Source organism: Silurus meridionalis, chromosome 28 (assembly GCF_014805685.1).
Source record: "Silurus meridionalis isolate SWU-2019-XX chromosome 28, ASM1480568v1, whole genome shotgun sequence".
NCBI classification, from domain to species: domain Eukaryota; kingdom Metazoa; phylum Chordata; class Actinopteri; order Siluriformes; family Siluridae; genus Silurus; species Silurus meridionalis.
In genome coordinates, this window is record NC_060911.1 from 11,541,212 (window position 1) to 11,548,541 (window position 7,330).

The following is a 7,330-nucleotide window of genomic DNA, read 5'->3' on the forward strand; positions in this document are numbered from 1 at the left end:
TATGATTGTGTGCATATTTACTTATGTTGCTGGTATACCTCTAAATTATTTGCCATCAGAATTTACAGTATTACATTTTCACATGATAAATTCACCTATTCCTGAACATTTGTATGGAAGTATGCTGATGACTACTGATTAGATAACACTAAAAACAGTGTAATGTCTGGAGAAATTTACTTTATGTCAGCACTATTTTAGCAGCATTAGTAAGTAGCAGTATTCTAACAATACTCAGGTTAACAGTACTAACCTGGCAATAGTTAGGGCCTAAGCACCCGGACAAAGGCTGGAATACGGGCGTGGCAGGGGGGCTCTGTAGCGCCCCCTGTAATTCAAAAACAAACATTTGTGCACAGATCGGGCAATTATGTACGCACATGTACGAGAGTTGGTACGCATATAGATCTCATCGACCCGAACAACTTTCGCCCTCTAAACTATGAGCTCCGCCCAACAGGAAGTCAGCCATTTTGGTTTGTTTTATAAGTGCATGCGGTGAACTTTTAAATACTCCTCCTAGGGAATTCATGCGATTGACATCAAACGTGGTGAAAATGATGCCGAGACATCGGACTTGCTAAATTGCGAAGGGATTTTTGATATCTCGAACGGTGCTGCCATGGCGAGGCGACGAATTTATGGCGAATTCGGAGAACAGGAAATGTTTAATATCTAAAGCAAAAAATGTCTTATTCAGATACGCGGCCCATTGGCTCCTGTATCTCCCATTGGCTACTGTATCTCCCATTGGCTCCTGTGTCTCCCGCCTTCTCATTCTAAAGAAACGGTGGTCACTCACTACCACTGGAACTCCTGACCTGACCTGGATAGCTTGACATCTCTGTCACAGTAAGAAATTATCTTTGATTCAAAGTAATCACATTTTACTGTTGCTTTTATTTAATGTATACTTTTGAAAGATTTGTGGTAATTAAAGTTACAGGCACGATATAACAAAGGTAAGTGTCGAGATTGAACTGGTTTACCTCAGAGATAAACACCTGTGGAAAACTGAACATTCTTAACGATTGGCAGATAACTAGGACATTGTCTACTAAAACGACTTTTCAAACAATTTTCAACCGTATTTTCTCCCTATAGTGGCCTTATGATAACAGGACGGTGAAACAGTAAAAGCACTGTGCCCTAATCTTTCTCTTTCACTCGCTTTTATAACATTTGTATATGCAATACACAGAGAAAAGCTACTGCAGTTAAACCAGCCACATCTTGAAAACAAACGGTTAAACCAGCCGCACCTTTCTTTGTGTTGCGCGTCTAATCATACACTTACGGTATGTGTGGTGGAAGCGGTCAAAATAGATGTAAAGACGCTTCAGAAAAGCATTTCTATTAAGAAAAATCAGTGCATTTGAATCACCACATTCATACATTCATTAAACATTTTTTTAAGGTTTGCTCAATCTTTCTAATTTTTTTTTTTTCAGAGTTTTCCTGTTTATTATATTCTTATTTCAAATTTCAAGTCATTTTACTGTGGAGTTTTTAAGAAAAGTGAAGGCAAAATCACTCAAAGCATTTTAAATCATATTCCATATTCATACACTCATTAAACATTTTTTTTTTATAGGTTTGCTCACTCTTTTAAAGTATTCTTATTTACAGTGTCCCTGTTTATTATTCTATTAAATTTCAAGTCATTGTACTGTACAGTTTTTAAGAAAAGTGAAGGCAAAATCACTCCAAGCATCACTGCATTTTCAATTATATTCCATATTCATACACTCATTAAACATTTTTCTTAATAGGTTTGCTCAATCTTTTAAATAATTCTTGTTTAGAGTGTTCCTGTCTATTAGTCTATACATTTTTAACTCATTTTACTGTGGAGATTTTGAGAAAGGTGAAGGCAAAATCAGTCCAAACCTCAGTGCATTTTCAATCTTGTTCCACATTCAAACACCTATAAAACATTTTCCTTTAAAGGTTTCTTTATAGGTTTGCTCAATCTTTCACATAATTCTTAGAGTGTCTCTGTCACTGTCTTTAGAGTTATTATGGAACATGATAAAAATGCACTGATGCGTGGAGTGAATTTGCCTTCACTTTTCTCAAAAACTGATGCAGAGGCTCTTCGCAAAGCTATGAAAGGATTTGGTTCGTGCACAGTGCACTCACCACCGTAAACACACACACACACACACACACACACACACACACACACACACAGAGTTCACAAGTCAATAGAGCACAGATTTTAGACACTTCTGAATCATTTCTACAATTTTGAATCTACTGAGAGTTTGGATTATTCTTCAGACAAACCGTGATTGAGAAAATTACTTGACTAATATAATAGAAATTAAAATGTCAAGCTTATTATTGAGGAGATTGGAGATATGAGAACAAACATAGTTGACAAACATCATTTTAATAACATTTAATAATTTGCATTGTCGGTTTAGATACCTACATACATCATCCATCCCAATGGGAAATGTACAAATTCCAGCAGTATCCACAAACTGTTTAGTATGTGTAGACGAATTAAAAGCTACCACGAAGAGTATGGTGTATTGATTGATTTGTTTTGACTGGATGGCTAGACAGAATAGCTATAAAAATACTACAAACACACATGTACTACTATGGTACCCTTTTTTCATCAGTTTTTATTTTTGTATACAGTAATATTTATAATTTGTATAAATTATTTATCATTTATATATATTTACTTTTATTTATTTACTGGTTGGAAGTGTATATATGTGTGTGTGTGTGTGTGTATATATATATATATATATATATGTATATGTATGTGTATTTTTTTTTTCTGTAATCATCATTAAAACATGTAATGATTCATGATCCAAATTATTTCAAGGTTCAGAAAGTCAGTCAGACACCCCATCCCCCTCCACCGTTCTCGGCTCCGAGGCTTCACGCATGCGCATAGACACCACAAACTCAGATGTGTTTGACCTGAAGCTCTACAGTGCAGACCGATAAATTCGAGAGCAGACAACTCCGTATTCTCAGAATCACTTTCACGGTATTTTTATGTCAAGCACGCTTCGGTTTGTGCAGTCAAGTCGAACTTAGCTTCACTAAGGCTTTTTAAAGACAAAACATTGTTATAAATAAGTAACTTAAACTAATGTTACAGTGGTCAGTTCATATTCACAGTCTAAAGTGTATCAGTAGGAATATAATAATCGATCTGTGTTCAAGGCCCACACTAATTATTCTAAACATTAATCACAACAAAGCCTGAAATTCACCATATAAATGCATTTAACTTTTTGCATGGTATTGTGTAATTTTAACATCATTTACTCAGATCAGTTAACAGTTTGGGCAAATGGTGGAGGAGGTGTTTACAACCTTGTGATTTGTTTTAAGTTCTGATAGTCTTATGCTCATGCAACTTGCATGCTATATACATACAAATAATGGGTTGTGCCCTGGTTGATACAGTAGCAAGCTCTACTTTATATTAATATTTTTGATTTACCTGAAGCCTGAAGCAGACCCTTTGATGAAAACTGTCAGTGAGAAAGAGCTGGAGACAGCGCTTGGTAAATGGTTCAATGCAAGAGACAGAAGGCAACCGTGCTTTGAAAGCCCAGCGGGACCATGATCAAAAGGGCAGTGCAGCCAGAAGTGTAAGTCATATAACCTATAGCTAGAGCTGCACAACCAATAATATTTTATCCCAATCACTGTTTTTGCCTCTGTTTCATTTAGAGAATACTCCACCCTAAAATGAAAAAATATCTTATAAATTACAGTAATTTCCGGACTATAAAGCGCACCCATATATTAGCCGCACCCACTGAATTTTACAAATATTTATATTTTTTACATAAATAAGCCGCACCTGTCTATAAGTCTACACTAATGTACTTTACACAGGCTTGAACGAAAGACATGTTACACACAGTGTAACGGGTAAAATATGTTGCGCTTCCTTTAGGAGCATAGCGGTATTTTGGGAATAGCATGCCACTGCATTTTTCCGCTATTACTGCATGTGTGCAAGTTTCTTTGACTAACCCGTAACGCTGTTGCCAAGAAAAATAAAAAAGCACGAGTTTTGGAAACCTGTCTGTGCTTATATGATTTCTGTTGCAACTGGAGTTAGCGAGCTCTCCCTTCACCCAGACTCAACGCGCTACAATGGCTTGTATCTAAACAGTCCTCCTTCCTTTCACAAATATTTCTCTCAGGAGTTTATCTTTTGCCATCGCCGTGCGTTTAAAAATCACTTTTTTTCTCCCGAAGCCATGCAGCTCAGAACACAGGTGAGGTGCATTTTTTCGTTTTCGTTCGAAAATTTCATTGGTCTAATGTTATGGGGTTCAGTTTTTTGGCTTGAAGATTGTGAAACCGGGAAAAACCCAGGAAAAATTCATAAATTAGCCGCTTCGTTGTTTAAGGGGTTCAAAACGCGGGAAAAAGTACCGGCTTATAGTCCCGAAAAATACGGTACATATCCTCAAGGCATCCTATACGGTGGATGAAGAGCTCAACGCGCTGCAACTTAAGAAAACACATGCAAATAGAAAAAAAAACCCCCAACATTATCAGTTTGACAACACGTGCTGTAAACCCCCACAATGCAACCAAGTACAGAAACACGCTGCAAATCCTCACAACACAACCAAATAGCACAGATCACAAAATAAATGTTTTAAGATAATAATAACTGCTTATTGTTCAATCTCTATTCATCAGTGGTGTTGTTGATGACCTGAAAGGTGAGTTTTTTGTTTATTTTATCATTGTTTATTTATGATTCCTTGGCCTTTTGTATATTATTATCCTAAATAATCTGATGAAATACACAATTAACTGTAAAATTTTATTATGTTGACTGGGAAAGCCAAGAAATTAAGTTAAAATAAACAATAAACTCACCTTTCAGATCATCACCACCACCACTGATCAATAGACACTGAACAAGCAGTCCTGGGGTCGTCACTTGTTGGGGTCCCAATAAAACATTTATTTTGTGGTCTGTGCTGTTTGCAGTGTAAATTAATTGGTTGTGTTGTGAGGATTTGCAGGATGTTTCTGTATTTAGTTGCGTTGTAAGGATTTGCAGCACATGTTGTTTAACTGATAAAAATGTTTTCTTAATTTGCTGGTGTTTTTTCTATTTGCATAGGTTTTCTTCAGTTGCAGTGTGTTGAACTTTCTGCTCCACCTTGATCCGAGGTGTGACTTACATCTTTCAGCTGATCAGAATCATTGTTCTAATCACTGGCTTTTGGCAATGGCCAAATATTTGTTTAAGAGTCAAGTTTAGACACAAGGTTGATATTTTAATTGTTACATTCATAAGTTTTGGATTCCATGACTGGTCCCCTGGTATAAGTTATTACTGTGCGAGGCAGAGGTGGGAACAATTCACTGATGAGATTCTAGGATACGTCTTAATTATATTGATGCATGTTTTTTTAGATGCTGCTGTGAATGGTAGTATTTTAAAATGTACTAAATTGCCTTTTCTGTCTTCTCTTTCTTCAGTGAACTATTTTACTCAGTAATTTTGTTATTCCTGTTTCTTGTTTACTTGAATTAATTTGAATTAAATGTGATTTACACATTCTGAGTTGAAGTCATTTATTTTTCACAGTTCAAATACTCAACTATACTTAGAGCCCACCATGGACCCATCAGTGGCCCCTCTGGGCTAACACACATGGGGTCCATGTGGAGCTGATGGACAAATTTCTCTAGGCCCCATTTGGGTTGCTCATGCAGAGCCCAAGTGACAGCCCATCAAAAACCTGCATGGGGCCCACATGAAAATGTTGGCTGGGGAAGCATGAGCTACCCTGTGTGTGTCCACTGAGAAATGGACTCTGAGTTCCGACAAATAGATGTCAAGGTCTGGAACTTTTTTATGTATTAATCAGGTGCCATTTTAGTAATTTATTTTTGTATTTTGCACCTAATGTTAAATGTTAGACATACTAATGTGTGAAAAAAGTGTTTGCCCCTTCCTGATTTCTTATTTTTTTGCATGTTTAAATAAAAAATAATTTAGACACTTTTCAACAACACTTGAAAATTATCTCAGGTGCCTCCCAATTTTCTGGATCGTCGCTGAAATGTTTCTGTGCCTTGAATGGAGTCTACCTTTGGAAAACTTTATTGACTAGACCAGACATGGGCAAACTATGGCCCGTTGGGTTTATTAATCCGGGCCCGCAAAACGTGACCAATTATATTAAAATAGGGTAAACTGTGTTCAATTTACCTTTCCCCTGTAATGCCCATGTTTCCCCAAAAGATGCATTTCAGCTACATTAAACTTGTTCAAGTGTATTACTCTTTTCTTCTCTTATGAGCCCAAAAATAAGCTTATCAAAGAAAAGAAAAGTGGATAGTGAGCGCAGAGTGTTTAATACGGAGTGGACAACACTCCATGGCTACAGCTCAGAGGTTGGCAGGCAATTTACAGAGTTAGCAACATTTTTTTCACCGGCAAACAGCGATTCAAGAGTACCAAGGCAAGTTTTTTGCTGGCATTCAAATTAGCAAAAGCTAGCAAGCCTTTCTCCGAAGGCGAGTTTTTAAAAGAATGCATGGTAGAGACGGCAGGTGTCTTGTGTCCGAAGGGCCAGGGCAAGTTTGAAAAAATCAGTTTGTCATGCAGAACTGTGACTCGCTGTGTTTAACTGATTGACGAAGATATAGCCAGCCAAATAAACAAAAAAGCGGGGTCCTTCAAATTATATTCACTAGCACTGGATAAAAGCAACGACTTAAAAGACACTGCTCAGCTCCCAAATGACTTCCTAGGGATTATTGATAGTTTTGAGATAACAGAAGAGTTTTTGAGCATGGAGTCCGTGAATTGAACAGCTCGGGGAGAGGATTTATATAACACGGTGTCTGCTGCTATCGAGAGACATCAGCTACTTTGGAGTAAACTTACCAATGTCACGACGGATAAATGAAGATGAAGATGGCTGTCAACCAATGATCCCAATCCAACCTAACCCATCTTGAGATGATTTGCCATGAAGAATGGCAGAAAATCCCCAAACCAGGTGTGCAAAGCTTGTTGTGCCGTACCCAAAAAGACTCGAGGTTGAAATTGCTGCCAAATGTACTTTAACAAAGTGCTGAGTGAAAGGTCTAAATACTAATGTACATGTGCTATTTCAGATTTATTTATTTTAAAAACTTACAGACATTTCTAGAAATCTGTTTTTACTTTGTAATTATGGAGTACTGTGTGTAGATTAATAAGGAAAACTATTTAATTTTATTGATTGTAGTATCAGGTTGGAATACTGAAGGGGTTCTGAGGTGGAGGTTCGACTGCATCAAGGATCAGCTCTGAACCCTT